This window comes from Numenius arquata, chromosome 4, assembly GCF_964106895.1.
Source record: "Numenius arquata chromosome 4, bNumArq3.hap1.1, whole genome shotgun sequence".
Classification (NCBI taxonomy): Eukaryota; Metazoa; Chordata; class Aves; order Charadriiformes; family Scolopacidae; genus Numenius; species Numenius arquata.
In genome coordinates this window covers 16,068,548-16,087,531 of record NC_133579.1, presented here as the reverse complement: position 1 = coordinate 16,087,531, position 18,984 = coordinate 16,068,548, and positions in this window count along the sequence as shown.

Sequence of the window (18,984 nt, the reverse complement as noted above, 5' to 3'; positions counted from 1 at the left end):
AATTTATACCCTTTCTTGTAATCAGTTTGGTTTATGTATCTTTCATTTTCTCTCTCTTGTCTGATATTCAAAAGAATGAACAACTTATTTAAAAAATAAAATAAAACAATTTTAATTTCCTTCTTCTTCATGTTATTATGAGCAAATGACATTAAGAAGCTTTTATCTTTGGTACATCATTGCATTGTTGACTACCACAGAATAAAACACAGCTTTAGCTAATTATGTGTAGATTAAGCAGACCTGAGTTCACATTATTTCAGAAGATCATATACTATCTATAATATTCCCAACATATACATCTCTCATTGACATGCACAGATCCAGCAGACAGAGACCTGCATTATGAAGGTGCACAGCTGCGTAGACAGCACGAGCTGCCCATGAGAGGACAAGTCTTCCTGGGTTTTCCTCCACCTTGAAACTTGTTCTTGAGGTCTTGTGTGAAGAATTAAACTATACATTTGAACAAAGAGTTGACCCTTCAGCAGATTAAAGCCCATAAGCAGGATTGTCATGACCATATTTCTGGTTCTGAGTTGCACCAAAAATGGTGCAAATGCTTGAAGCTTTTTATAGAAATTTAAATCTTTACAAAGTAAATGGAAATTAGACTTTGAACTTGTTTTGTAACTGTGCTCACTTTTTAGAAGACTAAATAAAACAGAAGACTAAATAAAACTAAACTAAACAAAGACGAAGACAGTTGCAGAAGAGTATAATCCTGTCACACATGTTTCTTTCTCATGATAAAATGAGAAAACGGCTTACACAGAGACACATTTTTGATGATTTTCCATTATAGGGAGCTGCAATGTAAATATGTTAATCAGAATGCATGGAGGAAGAAAGGAAAGAAAATATGGATGAGTAATCAACAATATGCAGTTGGATTTACTAAACCATCCAAACAACTGGTATTAGAAAAGGGAAAAAGAAAGAAAAGTGACAAATACTGAAGTCTGACATTAGTGACATAAATGGTGGAGTTCAAACATGCAAGTAGAGATCCCTGAAGAAACTTGCCAGCATTACTAAGGTATTTTATACAGTATGTAGAAAATACATTTCATCACTTATCCACCTGTAAAAACTAAGCCTGTATCTGCAGAAATAAATTTATGTCAGACACTGAAGAATAAAAAAGTGCTTTTTCCAGTTAAGCTTAGATGAACAGTGTTTCTAATATACATGTTTTGACCCGCTATTGTATACTGATTAAGGTATTCTGCATGAAAATAACCTCAATAAAATCTGCTGAGGCACCTGTACTGACACTGAAATTGAAATGTCGTTGTCACTACCCTAGAAAGAGTAGAAATTCTTTCGAACCTGTCAGTTAAATTAATTCATGAATAATTTAAAAAGTCATTAAATACCTTGAAACTGACATTCATTATAGAATTCATAGCATTAGACTTATTCAGACTCACAGAAACAAAACAGTGGACTCCACCAGCCTCACCAGCTGATGGACAATGGAGGCCAAAATGTTTGTAATGTCAACTTTTTCAATTGTTGATATTCATGGTGCTTGAATTCCTCACCTTTATCTATCATCATCTTTACTCTCCAGCCCTCCAGTCTTTCCACATCCTTTGTGCTCCACCCAATGGCTTTGGGGAAGTCCTCTTTCATGTTTTCATTCTTCAGGGAACCACCATCCCTCCGAGGCTCTCATTATCCTAGGAAAGGAGGTTGCTACTCAGTATGGTGTAGAGTGAGTCAGTCACACTGTGTTTACGGACTTTGCAAAGATAGCATTTTTTTTCCTGTAGGACAACAGTGTGTTCAAGTCAGTCTCCTTCCTCATTTTCTCTCCTCCCAGTCCTCTCCCTTCCCATCCCCAGGGCTTGAAAGGCTGAGCAAGCCATACGGAACACTGCCTGAAAATTACGAAAAAAACAACTACAGAGGAATTAGAGGAGGGATAACAAGAGTAAAAGAGGAACATGAAGGAAGAACTCAATGGACAGACAGGAAAGAAATTCAGATAGGAGAGAAAAAGGGAATTAATGAGTAGAGGAAATAAAGAAACAAGATTGGTTAAGAAGTAAAAGAAAATAATGAAATAAAAAAACCCAGCAAACAATATGGAAAAATGAAAATAATTAGGAAGCTGGAAAAATGAACCAAAGGAAAAATAAAGCTACATTGAAATACCAGCTTTTTAAACAAATCTTTTCTTTTCAGTGCTGGAGAATAAATAAATACCGCTTTGAGAAATGTCATTGCATAAGCTGGGGGCATGATTCACAAAAAGAGAGATACTAAAACAACAAGGACAGTTGCAAAGGGTACCCAAAAAAAAGATGGTAAAATGGAAGGTAGAGGAGGAGGAGTAGTTTGTTCTCGCCTCCTTTCCTTAGCAATGAGCTGTTGCTCCCCAAGCAGGGAGTGTTTGGCTAATGCAGCCTCAGCCCTGGGGCAGAGAGGAGTGCCTCACCTCACTTGGTAGCCAGCACCTCTCCCCATTTTGGGAGTGGTATTCACAGGCTGTAGAGAGGCTCCAGGAGAATCCCAGTGAGTGTCCAGCAAAAGGGAGGGGTGGACAACTCCATACCAAAACTCATGCCCCTTTCCTCTTCCAAACAAGAAAAAAAAATATGGTAGTTTCATGTTGGTGGTACATCTCAAAAAGCTCTCAGCCCTTCTCTCCTGTGTGTGTCTAATATAAGCTCCTGGAGCTTTCTTATAACTGGAATGGGGAGGCCCAGTTTTCTTCATTGGCTGTGCTGTTTTCAGGTGGTGTAAAACTACTGGCCTCGTGGCAGCGACTGCCTTTTTGCCTCATTGGAATTTACAATTGAATTGAGTTCCTCTGTGGGTTAACGGGGCACCATGGAATTAGGCCAACACAGTGGTTTTGCATTATTCAGCAGTCCGACTGATTTAGATTCAAGTAGTTTCCATTCTGTAGGCAGGTAAGTAGACCCTGAGGAAAACAAAGTTCAGGCTAGACTTGTTGGCTTGTCTACAGAGGGAAATTCAAGGGTCTGTACCCTGATCTGGTACATGCAGATCTTTTTATCAATTTGGCTAGGTAAAAAACAAAACAAAAAAACACCTAAAAAAAAAAAAAAAAAAGAACATGATACTAGATGGGTTTTCTCATGTTCTTGCTTGATCTTCATGTGAACGTGTTTAGTCACATGACAGCACCAAACACCTCAGGTGGATGGATGAAGGTGAAACTGTCATCTCACACTAGAACTGGGCAAATACATATTGGTGGTTCCCAGAGACTTACCTTCTTTTTGAATGTGCTATACAACAACTGAATATTCCGCTCTTTAACAGCAGAACACCTTGACAAAATTTTATAACTGTACAGCAACATGTATTCAAATGAATTCTAAAATATGTAATTTTAAAAATCCAGGATATATTGTGTACAAATACATTTGATATTGTTGAAGAGATGTTGTGAACCAATTTAAGAAAGTTGCAGCAAGTGATATCGTTTCTGATGAGTTCAGCAAGGCAAGCTCAGTCATGCCAGTTTGGTGAGAAAGCTGAACCTCACCCACCTGTGAGATTTTGCGCTTGAACCTCAAAGCATTGTGAGCAATTAGGTTTGAATGTGGGCAATGATTATAGCTAAAATAGCAAAATACTTGGTACGGGTGAAAAACAATCTACGTAAAGTTAGCTTAAGTGTTGCGGTTGAGCTTTTTGGTTTTTTCCCCAAGCAAGTAATTTCTGTGTATGTGAAAACATGCCCAGTCTTTGCACGGGTTTACAAGAGGGGATGGGGGTTGCTCTCCCACTTCAGAGCCACCCTGGCTGGCCCTGCCTGGGGAGGCAGCGGAGGGACAGCACAGCTTGCTGCGTCGAAGGCAAACACAACTGTGGTGCAAGAACAGCACCGTCTGCTTTCAAGAGATCCTGTTTGCTTGTAAACACAGTCTGCGCCACTAACAGTTTTAAGAGCTAGCCTTCTACAAAAGTAGTAAGAAGGCAGAGCTGCCAAGTTTCCCTATTTTCAAGTCTGACTCTGATGTGGTTCAGTGGTAGAGTATTCCTCCAGAAAAAAGATGAAACTTCCAGTGCTGGTGTTTATGGCACCTACAAATAACGTTTAGAAGAGACTTCCTGAAAACGCAGAATAATGTGACAAAAGCAGATCTTTGAGGGCTGCCACATTTCCAGTGATTAATGATTTCAATTGAGTGATTACCTACCACAACCAGTTAAGTCCTTCCTTCAAGGTGCAGCTAGAATATTTGTGGGAAATTCCCAAACGCTTGTAATATGCTTGGCTCTTTGCCAAAGCAATCATGTAGGTACTAAAGAAAAATATTTACAGGTCAGCATCACCAAAGTAATCAAATAATGGTAGTAGGAAAAATAAGAGCTAAGTAGTTATGATTTTGACAGAATTAATGGTGGACAGAATTAAAAAAAAAAAAACCCAGCTCAATGCATACTTCATTTACAAAACTCTAACATTCACTTCTTTGGGTCCTCTTCCACATCTTTGGGTTATCATTTTTTCTTTCCTGTTCTCTGTGTCAAAAACTAATATTCAGAAATATCTGTCTGAAAATAAACTCCATATAATTGTAATAAGAAATGTTCATTAAGACTTAAAGTAAGTCAAATTCCTATGAAATGTGGAACTGCTCAACGTAGGTTCATTTCAATGCCTTACTAACACAAGCAATATCAACTATCCTAGTATTATCACAAATGAGAGAAAATCACCACTGGTAGACTCCAGTTATATATAAAGTCTCAAATGCCACATCAAAGTAATAGACTATTTCCATGGTTTTAGTTGCATGAAGAAGGGGAATGTAAATGCTTAAAGATCAGTATTATAACAAAGGCTCCATTTGAAAACAACTCATTTTTTATTTCTTTTTTTATTTCTTTTTTTCCACTAGTGCTATTATTTTAAAGTGCTGCTGTTACGCAGTATTATTTGGCAGTAATATGTTTCAGTGCAAAAGCTAGACTTTGCAGTACAGATTTTTGGATGAAGCCTTCTATATTTAGTATGTATGTATGTTCCATTAGGTATGATTATAGTATTCGTGCAATTTCTGACACTTTGGCTTAAATATAGTTTCTTCTTGTATTTAATTATAAATGAACTTTCAGTGAAAGGAAACATTATATATCCATGTTAGTATATGTATAGAAAGGGAACAGTTAAAATCTGACATTGAATAGAAAATATTCTGATTATATATTCACATCAGATATACCACAACCACTTGTCTTTCAACCACCATGTCTTCATCAGCTTCCTTCCTTTCAACTCTTCCTCACTGAGTGGCTTTCCACTGCGACAAAAATTTCAAAAAAAATTTTTAACTGGAAAAATACATAACCTTTACCTTCCCCCAAAAAACCGTCTATACAAATATAACTATTTGTAAGAAAAATGTAGTCATTTGGAAGCCTTCAATATCAAAAGAGCATATTTATACTGCCGATAGAGTAATAAAGCAGAAAAGCAGATTAAATACATTTGGTAAATCCTTTCCCAAAAAAGAAAATTCAATATTATTATTCTTACTATTGTCTATTGTGATTTCTACATGATTTTAAATTGTTTATGTTGTAATTATGGTATTAAGGACTGTTTACCTGCACAGAAATCTGTGTGTTATAATATTTCATTATTAAGGGGAGTGATGACAAAAAGTATGAGTTTCTTTATGTTATTTCAACACATAATGCAAACTTCTAATTTATTTTTTATTACATTAAGAGGTAATTCAGTACCAGCTTTCTCCAAATTCCTTTTGTTTATGTCTGTCCGTTGGTTTACCTTTAATATTCTGAAAATATTCTAGAAAATAATTTATATGAGTACTAAATTATTACTTTTGCATGCCCTTAGGAGAGCTTTCTATTTATATGGAATAAAATAAAATTTTAAAAATACTGTTTCTTATATTCAGTATTTTCTGAAATATTGGACCCTCAGTCACCAGTTCAAAACACTCATAACAAGCCATAGCTAAAGTTGCTATGTAATAAATTTCAAGAAGTATACACCTTCTGAAGTCACACTCTAGCTTTCAAAAGCGATATACAACTTTACTTTTACAAGGCAATGCTTTTCAATTTTATATCAAAAATATTAAGAGAATTTGCCATGGAGTGTTTGAACAATTAAGATTGACCTATAAAATATCTAAAGATAAAGGACTTCAAAAATATTGATTTTTGCCAGTCTAGATTTAGTAGATGAACATTGAGCTGCTTCTTTTGCAGAGGTGCCCAAGCCCACTATGCCAAGTTCAACTTGGGAGCGGGCACAGTAACCGGTCCATGGAAGACCTGGGCAGGGCTGACCACACCCAGGGCCCACAGCAGAAGACCAAGGCATGCAGGCATGTACTTAAAGAAAATAGTAGTAGAACATCCTAAATCAATACCTTGCCCAGAATCAATACCTTAGAAGAATTAAGGTCACTTTTTTTTTTTTTTTATGTCATCTGCAACTGCCCTAAATATCAGGTTAATTGGGGCGGTACCACTTTTCCTATTGACGCCAGGCCCTACTTGGGCAGGAATGGGCAATGTAAGGAATCAAGAAGGAGCTTAGTGGTTAAAGCACTGAGTGCCCTAGTCTTAACAGCCAACACCTTCTGTGCTTTTAATTTAAGGATTATTTGACACTAACATATTTCAAATAGTAGTTATGGGCTTGATGCAGATTACAGAGCTTAACTTTTGTGAGATAATGGTCCCTTCTGATGTTAAAATCTATGATAGGTTGATGACTCTGAACAAGAGTCATACTCCTAAATGTAGTGTAATAATTCAAGTTTTAATTAACAACCCATGTTGCTGGGACTATACTTGATTTAAGTGGGTCTGCAATAAAAGATTGATTGCTGCTTTCTTCCTATTTATTTGGGGTCTTAAATTTCAATGTAAAAAACCTGAAATTGTGAAGGAGTTTTAGACAATTTTTCCTGTAGTCAGCAAAAGCCCTATTTCTAATATATTCCCTTTTGAAAAAAATGTTCACAACAACTGGGTTTATGTAGCGAACCTATAATTGCAAAACATTTTTAGCTAATATTTATGTTCTTAAAGACTTCATAGAGTAAAAAAAAATCTTATAACAGATTGGGGGTTTTTTTCTGATAAAATATAAAAGAAGTTCATTAAAGTTTTGGAGAACTGAGATTCCTTCGGTGGATTTATTGTTGAGGGGCAGGTGTAGACTTTATGTAAAAGACCTGATTGAAGAAAACATGCTTTTTGTTGGCTAGTAAGAAGCTATATTCTATAATTACATGCTTGTACATACTATATTCTTGCTTTGAAAGTTTGTTTCAGTGTCAGGTATGTAGTTACAAGAATCAGACTAAGTTGAAGTTGTTTTCTTGCAAAGAACCAGCCATATGGTATAGAAATAAGTTCATTATTATGTTTCACATAGGCTGTAAGCCTGCACACATGCAAGCTCATACATAGTCCATTTTATAATTTATACTGTGTGTATATTACATGCCATGAATATTAATGTCATTTAAATTCAAGCACACTCTTGTCCTCTAGGTTTGAAAGCATTTCTTCACTTGCTGAACTATAAGTCATTGAGATTTCTGGTAGTTGTTATGCACACCATTACATGTTTTCAAGATTAGGACAATTTTTTGTTTAGGGAATTCAAAAAGATTATTTACATATGCTTAACAAATATTCTTATATTGCATAACATACAAAGCTGCATAAGATATTAGCAGAACACATGTACCTAGTGACAGAGAGAATCCATGCTGAAATATCTCCCTTTCTCATCATCCCCTGAATCAAAAAATGAGTAGTGATGAAAAATTAAATGATTTTTTGGAACACACAACCAGAGTTCCTGAAAGTCACAGAGGGACTGAGGAATTTTGAAAATAACTGTATTTCAAATTCATACAACTGATGATAAAACTTAAGAAATGAGAAACATTCTGAAGTGCCTTGAAATTGGGCACATAAAACTCTAGGCTCTGTCTCTCTTTAAATTTCTCTTCTCACTGTTAGAGAAATGTGAATATGTGCAGAAGTTTATGGGTATCTGCCATGCCATAGTCACTTGTAAATTAGAGACTGTAGGTAGGAAGTTACATGTGTTAATAGATTTTCCATTAAAAAAATAGGCAAGTGCTTACAATTTCAATGTAATACTGGGAGGATTATTTGATCGATAATGTAGCTGCTTTATTGAATAGGCAAGAGCTTTCTTTTTAGAAAACTAGTGTCACATCATCTGAGTATTGTAAATTAAGCAGACAGTTTTACTGTTAATGTAAACCAGGTCATTGGAGATGTTATACACAGTGCAAAACTTAGAACTTCCTTTTACCTAAAGATAAATGGGAAAATCTGTAATGGGTAAATTATCTCTTTCTACCCTAATAACCCACACTTACATTGTATTTAGTTGAAGCACTGGAGTTCAGAAACTGAAATCACATTACAGTTATATTCTTGCTCTTTATGACATTTATCTGCTTATATACTTGATTGTAAGTAAGTAGTTATTAGTATACTTAAATTTGTACCTTTTTCTAAAAAAGACATGTATTCTTATACAAAAGCAGTCTTATACGCTCCCTAATCTCTGCATGGCAGGAAGTAAAAATGGCCTTTGGGTTCTTCACTCACCAAGGGAAGGGAAGAAATGCATGTGTCTGGTACTGAAATCAGGGGACTATACATAGTACGTTAAAAGTTTCTGGCATAACAATTTTTGGGAGATGGTGGTCCCAGGCATGAGATAGAGCCTCACAGGAACATTTACCCTGTCCCCTGGGAAAATGTCAATTACACTCCGTCTTTGAAACAATGTTGAAGAAGTTATTTCTTATTAATCCATGTTACATAATAAACATTTAAATATATGTCATCGTACTATATAGCTGTATTTCAGGGTTCAGATTATTGTCCATCTCAGCAGGTGTACAGCAATTACAGCAATTGGCTATGTTTAAAAATAACACCTTTGAGAAAAGTGGCCTGTACTTGAAAAAGACAACCTTCAAGATGACAGAAGTCTCCACCTGTGACCCTTATGAAAATTAATATTTTTATTGTATATTCCCACTGCAACTGTTTATCTTGGCAAGTAAAAAAGTACAGAAGCAGTAGTCTATACTAGTCCATTTACATTAACAGTCACATATGCACATCAACATACCCACGCACACTGAACTTACTTGCACATACGCAACAGTGGTTTGAAATTGGTATATGAAGGTACACCTGTTACATTACACATCAACATGTATATTAAGACTTTTCAAAATGCAGGTGTAGTTTGCAGCACATCCACCAGGATTTCTAAATGTCCTTTTTATCCAAAGTGTTACAAATCCTTATAAGTGCACAATGGTTTTAAATAAGTGTTGGGTAACAATTACCTCAAATTGCCATAAAAACGGTCTTTTGGGTTTTGAATCTTAAAGACAATAAACACAGATGTTTTTTCACTTTTGTTCTGTGGGCAGTCTGGTAGATATTCAACAAGAATTTTGCCTAAGAAAGAGATAAAAGCAAAATTTCAGGATTTGCCATGTTTCTTGACTTTGTGGTTAGTGGTTGGCTTCCATATATGTTCTCCCAGTCATACATTTAGCTGTAGTTAAGTGTGCAAATCTACTGTCTCGTCTGGAACTGGGATTTTTCAAAGTAAATAGGATTGTGACATTAAATTCAGAAAGCATAGTCCATTCTTTCAATATTACTAACAGTGGCTATTAAAGTTTTAGATGAAAAAACTTATCATCTCATCTGCTTGAAAGTATACAATTCCCGGTCTCCTTTCCCCCACTTCTCTCTCGTCCCCCATTTCCACACTGATTTTGTTACACTTCTTACTTCTTCATATCAGGTCTAGGATGCTCAGTGATCAGTCCCCTTGGACGTGTAAGTCTGTAGGCAGTAGACTCATAGCCACTCTCTTTTTTAATAAATTTAAGCTGACACCAATGGAAAGCAGATACAAGGCTAAGACAATTTAAAGGCTAAACTATTCTAGCAAACACTTTGAGCCTCTAAATTCATGGGGAAAGATTGCTTTTCACAGTGCAGAGTATGTCAGTGGTCTTGTGCTTTGTCCAGGACATGCTTTGTGGGGATCTCTCAGAGGTTAGCAGGGAGTCAGTCCTCTCTTTGTTGAAGTTTAGTGGCATTCTCTTTGAAGTCAGGAAGTTTGGCCATCTTTGTCTGCACGATAGCAGATGTGAATTTTACTTTCTCTGGAAAATTGGGATGCCACTTCTGCAGCTGTCTGTCCCCAGCTACCTTCCCTGGTGCAGGACCAAAGCTGTGTACCAACTCAGAGCAATCGTGCCACATACTTCAGTCAGACTAATTATAGCTCCAATAAACTGTTGGGGAATGCTCTTGTGATATCTCAGAATACAATTCTGTACCATTCCCCCAAAGGAATTTTCTACCAGAAGTCTGATCTAGTTATAACTGAGCTCATTAATTAAATCAGACCACATCAATGCTTTTATTTGGTAAAAAATGAAGACAGCAGCCACACCTTCCCCTGGGTAACAGTGCATCTCCTAAAGCCTCCATCCCCGGGAACAGGTAGTCAGGTGAAATCTTAATATGACTCACGTGCTCTTGCAATTGGATTATTCATTGTAGGTGTAGTCACTGTACAGAAGCTTGCCTTGCCTCTCACTTCTGCAAGACCAGATTTTGAAATGGTAATAGTAGTATGTACATGCCAGAAATATTTTATCAGATATTTCAGATTCATGAGAAAATTTAATCTGTTGTAGTATTTCCTAATTGTGTTTAATCGTTTAAAGCTTTTGATCTTTTTATTTCATATCAAGGTCCAGAAAAAATAATTAGTAAACTCCTATATGGTTTTAAATATTAGATCTGAAAGCTCTCACATATGTCTACTAAAAGGAACAACAGACAAAGCAGGATCAGTGACTCCTGAATTACTTTATTTTTCTCTCGCAGATGCAATTTTACTCACAGCTCAGAAGGGTCTACCTAGACCTACTCACATAGAACTGCCAATATAGGTTTTCCTGTTAATTACGGCTAACAATTTTGAACCAACTACAAATCTTTTACAATATATGCATGAGATCAAGATAGATACATGCTTTGGAAAAACTGTCATGAAATTCCCATTTAAATAGCAATCTTATTTCCCAGTTGCTAACCGTGAAGTCACTTCTCATTAACCAGTGAAAGTAAACAACCTGGTAAACAGTCTATGTAAACAACTTATTTGAAAGAAAACATACCTTCTGGCAACAGCTTCTTTAAGATAGAAATCATTTTTTAAAATCTTGATTATACATTTTCTTACTAAAGTAAGACTCTCAAAGCATCTTTAAGTCATGCACATTGAAGTACAATAGTTTGAAAATAACAAGTGAGTTTGCTTCTAATTCATATGGTCCTAGCCATTTTCAAGGGAAAGTGAGGGAGTATTTTCTAGAATATTTAAATATTTCCTTTTAAGACGTTTGCTAGCTTCTATCTCCCTTTGTCTTACTGCTTCAATGGCAGAGTTTATAGTCCTAATTCCACATCTATCAACCATGAAGGACTGCCTTTATTCCTTTGGCTTTGTGAAGTGTGAAGCTAACTGAAGCTTCAGTTAGCTTCAGACTGAGTCACAAATTCAATATGTTTCATAGGTAGCCTTAAGAAGACATAGTAAGGCAACTTTCCTTAGAAAGGTTTCTGATATATGTTATGTTATTGCCATAATGTTCCAGGTACAGGTTGTTTTTCAAATTTTGCATTCACAGAAACATACACGTCACCCCCAAACCTAAACACAGCTTTGCCACATTGTCGCAAAACCATACACAGGAAAAAGCAGTAACTGAAATCTCCAAGTTTCTTTGTGTAACACTGGCAACAGTCTGCTGTCTCTCTGTCCCTCACCTTCTTCCCAGCTTGCAGGGTTTTGTGTTCATCTGCTAAGAGCTCCTTGTGCCCCCAGCTCCGCTGGAAGTCCACCCTGAAATCCTTGTTTTGACTGGAATCAGGCTCCCCTCTAGTGAGCCAGAAAAGAGGTGACAGAAAGTGATGCCATCTCCTGGCTTTTGCCTATAGCAATTATCCCTGTTCCCTGGGTCACTGTGTCGGAAATTGTGCATCTCTCTCTCCCTGCTTGCTGGGTGTGTTAAAAAACAAAGGCTCAGCATGGGAAAAACAGAGAACAACACGGGTATACGTGAAAGTCCCGGAAATGTGGGGGTTCACCATGCTCAGCTGTTTGCTTTATTGGAGGAAGCCCAGCGTTGCAGGCCTTATTCAGGCCTGTGGAGATGGACCCCAACTATGGAGACTTGGTGCCTTTCCATTGTCTAAGAAACAGTCCGTCTTCCAGCCCTGGTTAATTAAAAGAGAGTCTTTGCAGGATCACATGAAGCATATTATTTATACATAAGTATAAAATCAGAGTTCAGGCTGGGTTACAAAATGACTGGGAGCAACTGAATGTGCAGGCAAGCGCTGTGTTTCTTGGCATGGGAGCCAAGCTCGGCACAGAAGGGGACGCTTCCATTGGTGGTTTTTATTTTTTACTAATTGCATACATGGGAAATAGGTTTGAGCCCATTTAACTCTGTTTTAAAAACAGCTTGTGTGGTTAAACTAAATATAGATAATGCTTGATTATCTGCTTTTATGGCTACTTTGTCAATGAGTGATTTATTAGTCCATTTGCTCTTGCTTCTCTACTACAGACTTGCAGAAACGGCTTCACAAGGGAGAGAGCCAGGCTGGGTCAGAGTACAGTAAGGACGTTTAAGGCCACTTCTCAGAACTGGGGCGTATGCTGCAGCTGTGCTTGCTCCTCCTGAGCCCTGTATTTGAAGCACTGTCTCTGCCAGGTCCGTAGCTTGGCAGGATTATGCTCTGGGGCTGTCTTGGCTTGTTTCGTTTTGCTCAGGGGAAGAGACTCTACTTGTCATTTGGCAACATGGGGCTTGTTTGTCTTCATTTCCAGAGCCATTGATTGAATCCTGTATTTTTTTCAGCATTTCTTCTTCACTTTTCATCCTCTTTTTACTTTTTTCTCATCTGATTTGAAATACCAACACAGTTCCTTTGAAAATCTGAAAAAAAAAAAAAAATTAGTAAGTTCCACTCCACAATTCATTTATTTCTACAGACACGGTATATTGTGGGAAATGCAAATGTTTACTAGGTTATATTCCCTTCCTTTCATTGGCTGCAGTGTGAAGTAAACACATTTCATGTGTGTCTTTGTGTATCCTCTGAAGTATATAGACTGAGTGATGTGCTGTTGGTCACCCTAAATTATTTCTTTGTTGTTTTGTTTTTCACATGAATACCGAACTATAACAAAGAATAAATCTCTATAATTATTAACTGAAATACCAGCTTTCCACCTGTGGTCTGAGTGGCATCAGAGAAGCACAATTTATAAAACATCTTTGTAGTTTTTACATTTTTTTTCCTTCTTCTGCTTTCATAGATTATTTTTTGTTTCCTTTTCATCTCTGTCCTTTTGAAGACAGCTGTGTTAAAATGCTTAATTTAACAGGTTCCTACTTGCTTTCTTGACACTAACTGCCTTTCAGTCATGACAACTTTTTGTAAGGGTTAAGCTTTATATTGATGTCCATGATTTACAGTTATGCTGTTTCATAATGTGTTTCTTTCAAAGTATTTAAAGAAAAAAATACTAAAAATCAAAAGCAAAGACTGCAAGTGTATCTTGTAATCTAGTGCACTGTTCAACATAGCATACTCTTCACCCAACTTGTAAATATAAGTCATTAACATAATAAGTATGAGCTTCTGCATGCGTTTGTTCTGCTTCTCATACGTTTCCAACAAAATACATTTCAGGGGATTGATTATTATAGTTCAGCATTTCTCTTAACTAGGGGATTTCCTCTCTTAATATTTCTTTACACATTTAAAATTAACCTAAATGACTCGGTTCATCATGTAAAATTATCTTGCTAATAAAAAGTTAAAAAGTGAAATGATACTGTCAAACTAGCAAGCTATATATTTTCTTTCCGATGTTACACAACACTTTTGGCACTGATTCACCTGACACATTCATTGCTGCTACTGCAAGTATGTTGCAGATTATCTAAAAAAAAAAAAATTAAAATCAATCGCTAATGCTGAGAAGGTAGGAGATTATAACCAGAAAAAAAAAAATCACAGGTTTAGATTTTTTTTAATAGATTTATTATATGGGTGTGGGAAAGTAACGGAAGATTGGCGAGGAGGATGCGCTCAAGTGACTCGCATGTGGGGTGCTGGAAAACACATATATCACACTAATTGTTGCGGTTGTCCCCGCGTTCTGCCTGCATCGGCTCACACAATGGAGTTGTAAAACAAAGCTTGAAAACAATACCGTAAAGTAAAACATTGTAACACAAAAAACCAGGAATTGTGGTCAGCATTATATTTTGAGGTGAAAGAGTGATTTAAAGATGTTTTATAAGCTTTAAATGTTTAGGAACAAGTTCTAGCTACTGCAGCAGACGACATGTGGCTGTGCATGTCCCGCCTGCATCTGGGTGGCCTTGGGAGCACGTGTACGTTTGCAGAGTCCCTTCTCCGAGCTGTTCAGCAGATCCTCTCTGACAAAACCCAACGATGCCTGAAGCATCACGTGGCCTTTGGTGTGTTCTGTACGCTCCCCAGTGTGCCCTACTGGCCACCAGACACAGCCTATCCTCTTCTAAGTGAGGACAGAGAATGAATTCACAGAGTAAAGAGAGCTATGACAAGGGCTAGGGAGCGTGCAAGCCCCCTTGTGCACTTGTGGAGTAAAGAGCTGGTTTAGGACTGCTCTGCAATTTTAGTCATTCATTTCTGAGACAAAGGTATGGAAAAGTGTGGTTTCTCTGCAATTACCCAAATTTGGCCTGCAGGCTGTAAACAGAAATGGTTAGAGCAAATTAAAACTCTAATCGTGCAATCGTTACTAGTTTTTAGCATGGTAAAAGCTATAAACTCAGGAACTACTTTGCCAGCCCAGTTGCAAGCAAAAATGAAAGACATTTAGGTCACAGGAAATCATCGGTTTTAGATACACAATCATAGAAACACAGGAACTGCTCATACGCAGATCACTCCTCGTGTCTCTTATTTGTGAAGGTCAATGGGTCCAACCTCCCCAGACCTCTCAAACGTTCATAATTCAAAGTTCTTTCAGAATAAGATTTTGAATAAGTTTTGTATAACAGTATTCTGCTCGGAACAAGTTTGCTCTACCTGTGAGCCAAGTGATCTTTAAATCTCCTATTAAATCCCACCTCCTTCAGTTCACCTTTTTGACCTCCTCTGTCTCTTTGCATCTATTCCTGTGCCTAATCCCTAAATTGTTAGTGTTGTGGTTGTTCAAAATAGGCTACAAATTTCTCAGGGCGGGAACCTTGTCTACATTTGTATTTGTTAAGCACCATCTACACACTCTGCACCTGGGGCACTATATGGATGGTAAATGATCGTGAATCTTAGCGAATAACAGATGTGTCTAAAACTCTTTTTCAGTGTACCTATTTGAAAGAAAAAAACAGCTTTTAAAGTTTGCAGTAGAAGTTATGATTGGAACACAAATATTATTGATACTAAAGTTATTTACATGCTATTTCTTTTATCAATAATAAATGGAATACAAATTTAATAACTGCAAGCAGACCACTATAATTGCCATTTATCTTTCAAAAGTATTTATTTTTCTAATCATGTTACTACTACCATAAAGTAAGGAGGTATTGTCATAAAAATATCATCTTTTTAACCATAATTTTAACTTCACAAGGACAGGAAGATATTTAAATCAAGTGTTTTGCCTGGGCCTACAGAAAAAAAAAATACACCTACAGTTGTTGGTTGTACACCCTTATAACTCCACAAAATTTCAATGCAATTACTCTTGATTTGCACTCTGCTGTAAGAAACAAGCATGTCACGTTTTTCCTCAGGAAACTGCTGCACAAGATTGCTGTAGGCTGTATGAGCTCACTAGGAACGTGCTACTATATACCTGCCTTGTTCATATACACTTCCCTGGTTCCATTATTGGCCGCTATCAGTGAGAGGGAACTGGGCCAGCTGTGGTTTGATTTGATACAGCTGCTTTTATAGCCTCAGATGTCTCTGGAGGACTTAAGCTATAAGATACAGACCAAACAAGTAAAACTAAGGCAATGCAACTGTTTAATAATGTTTAATAATCATTCATGATACTTTTGCAAGAACCGACATGATTTAGAAGACTTGTTTTCATAAACAAAAGCCTGGAGATACTCTTTCAGTCTTATCTGACCTTCTGCAGCAAACCTCATTGGATTTGATTCTAATCTCACTTTGCAGATGAGAAGCAAACTTCAGGGAAATGAATGGAATGTCATAAAACTGGATTCTAAATTAGAATTGGGCCAATAACACTGTTTTAAAGGACTGTAACACAATTGACTTCAAAGAGCTCTCTCTGACCTAAGCATGAAGATAAAGAGAACTTGCTTTATTGACTTCACTTGAGATTTTAGCTTGACATTACTCAGAATTTAGCTTCTTATCCTTGGTTCTAATGCAGATTTTGAAGCCACCTAGTTCCATCTTACAAAGATGTGCAAAATTTTATGAAAATCACAAAGGTGGATTGAACATGCCAACACAGAGGGAAAGCCAAGTTTTACCACTGCTGTTAAAAGGCACAGCGCTCATATTTCATGGGATTTACCAGATCATACAGAGTTTGGCAAAGTTTATGTAGCTTTGGTGAACATCTGCTGTGAGCTGTAATCTGGGGACAATGTGACTGCCAGAGTCCAATTTCCAACTTGTCCTGAGGCCTTTTTATGCTTATATATGCCCCACCTACAAATGTGCTTAACTAAAAGACTAGTACTTAGGAGTAACGTTCAGTCAGCATTTTCTCACGATTAACTTGCCAATTAAAAATGGGCTTGGTACTGAGTTTAGAAGTTAACTTAGATACTCCTAGCTTGGGCAGAGAGTTGCTTTCAGGCAGGGTGAGGCCAAGTCTGATTTTGTAGGAGATGTCACGCCTGCTTGGACAGAGACGCCATGACTTGCCAGGGAGTTGGCGTGGCCTCGGCCGGAGCACTCGCCCCTTTTGGCCCTTTTCCCTGGATCGCAGCCAGGGGCCAGAGCACCGCTGTGAGAGAGGAGTGTGACTTTTGTCCAGAGAGTGGCTGCAACTTTGCCCAGTGCCTCTTCTTTGTTTACTGTGGTTTCTTTCACATCCTCAGTATTACTGCCGTACTTTGGCATACTCTACTACATATGATGGTTTCAGAAAAAAAATAATTTCCGTCATCAGTTTAAATTCTTTAAAATAATTGCTCTGGGCATAGCCTAATTACAGGTTGCTTCCACTGTAAGAGGAAAACCATATGTGTCTGGAATTTGATGACTGTAGAGTGCGAGAAAGAGGATTTACAGTTTTAAATACATTAATTATATCTGTTTTATACTGAGAGAGAAGATAGAAGATACCACAAAGATGACTTTCCTCTAGGTGACATACAGACAGAACAAAACAACAGCTGTTTGTCTTTGGAAATGTACATGTGGAGGGTTGGGGTTTTTTTTGAGAGGAAAATGCTTATCTTGGAGATCAAAAACATGAAAATATCTGGAAAATAAATTCTTCAGATGTGGTGATGCATATGGAAAATGCACACTTCAATCTGGAAACAAATTGGTTATTGAATGGTTATACATATGTATGTGACATTATTCAATTTGTGCAAATAATTGTGATAACTGTGAATACAAATTAGATGTCTGTCATTTACACATATTGTGTCTGATATTTGGCTTATGTATTTACACAGTAAGATGTGAGATGTTGCAGCATAAGGGGTTACCTTCTTCTTGACTTCCCCAAGTAATAAACATGAAAACGTTTGGATAATCAGAAAACAGAGCTTGATTATTTTAAACAATTGCAACAATTACTTTTGGTCTGTACTAATATTCTGAATTAGACTGAATAATGATGAAGAAAATTATATTTCCCTATCACTATCCAAATCAAATAGCAATACAAGTTCTCCCAGTGGCACTCGTGTAGCTATCGGTTGTCAACACCTCCTACTCTTTGCGATCGCTTCAAGGGCCTTATCTTCCGTACAAGATGAAACTTGATTCATTTACATTTTCCCTTTCCAAAGCAACAAATAGTAAAAGCCAGAAACTCTCTGAGACCTACATTTTTCACGTGTTCCCTGTCACTGTCATTCATGCCCTTTTACTTGTTAGACATGAAAAGCCTATTTTCCAAAGGAAATAAGTAACACTCTGAAGAAACTCCCCACAGATTTGTCTCTGACCATCTCGCTACCATTGCTTTGTTTAGCAACATGCTCCAGAGCTTTTCAGTCGAGGTATCATGGGGTTTTTTATGGTGTTATAGCATTTTCTGCATTATTGGTGCTTCTGTAATACAAAAAACCAATAATGTTAATGAGAATCAAATGTCAGCAGACAAATTCTAGTATCTATTCCAACCAGTAATTTTATTAGTGTCATAGGCTTTTCTTTTTTTTTCCTTCAAAGACTGCATGTTGTTATTCTTAATCAAACTGTGGAAAAGGTCCATGCCATTGTTTAAATAGGATTTCATTTTGCATATCATGCCCGAAAGGTTTTTTTGCCATTTTAAAATAATGCAGATAATTCGAAGAGACAGAGCGCTAATAGCAGCAAATAGCATTCAGTGTCAATTCATACAGATTAACTGGTGTAGACAGAAACAAAAATGAAAAAGTATATGTAAAACTTTCATGGTGAGACAGGCTCCCTGCCTACCAAACTTCTCAGCTCTGATGATCATCATATGATGGTTTAGGAAAAAAAAAAAAAGTTTTTTCTTTGTTGATAATAAAATTTGGGAGCTTATTTCTTTCTATTCATTACATTGACTCTGTTCACCAGTAAACTACAGAAGGCAAATGCGCCCCATCAAATGCAATTTTTTCAGCTAGCATCTGT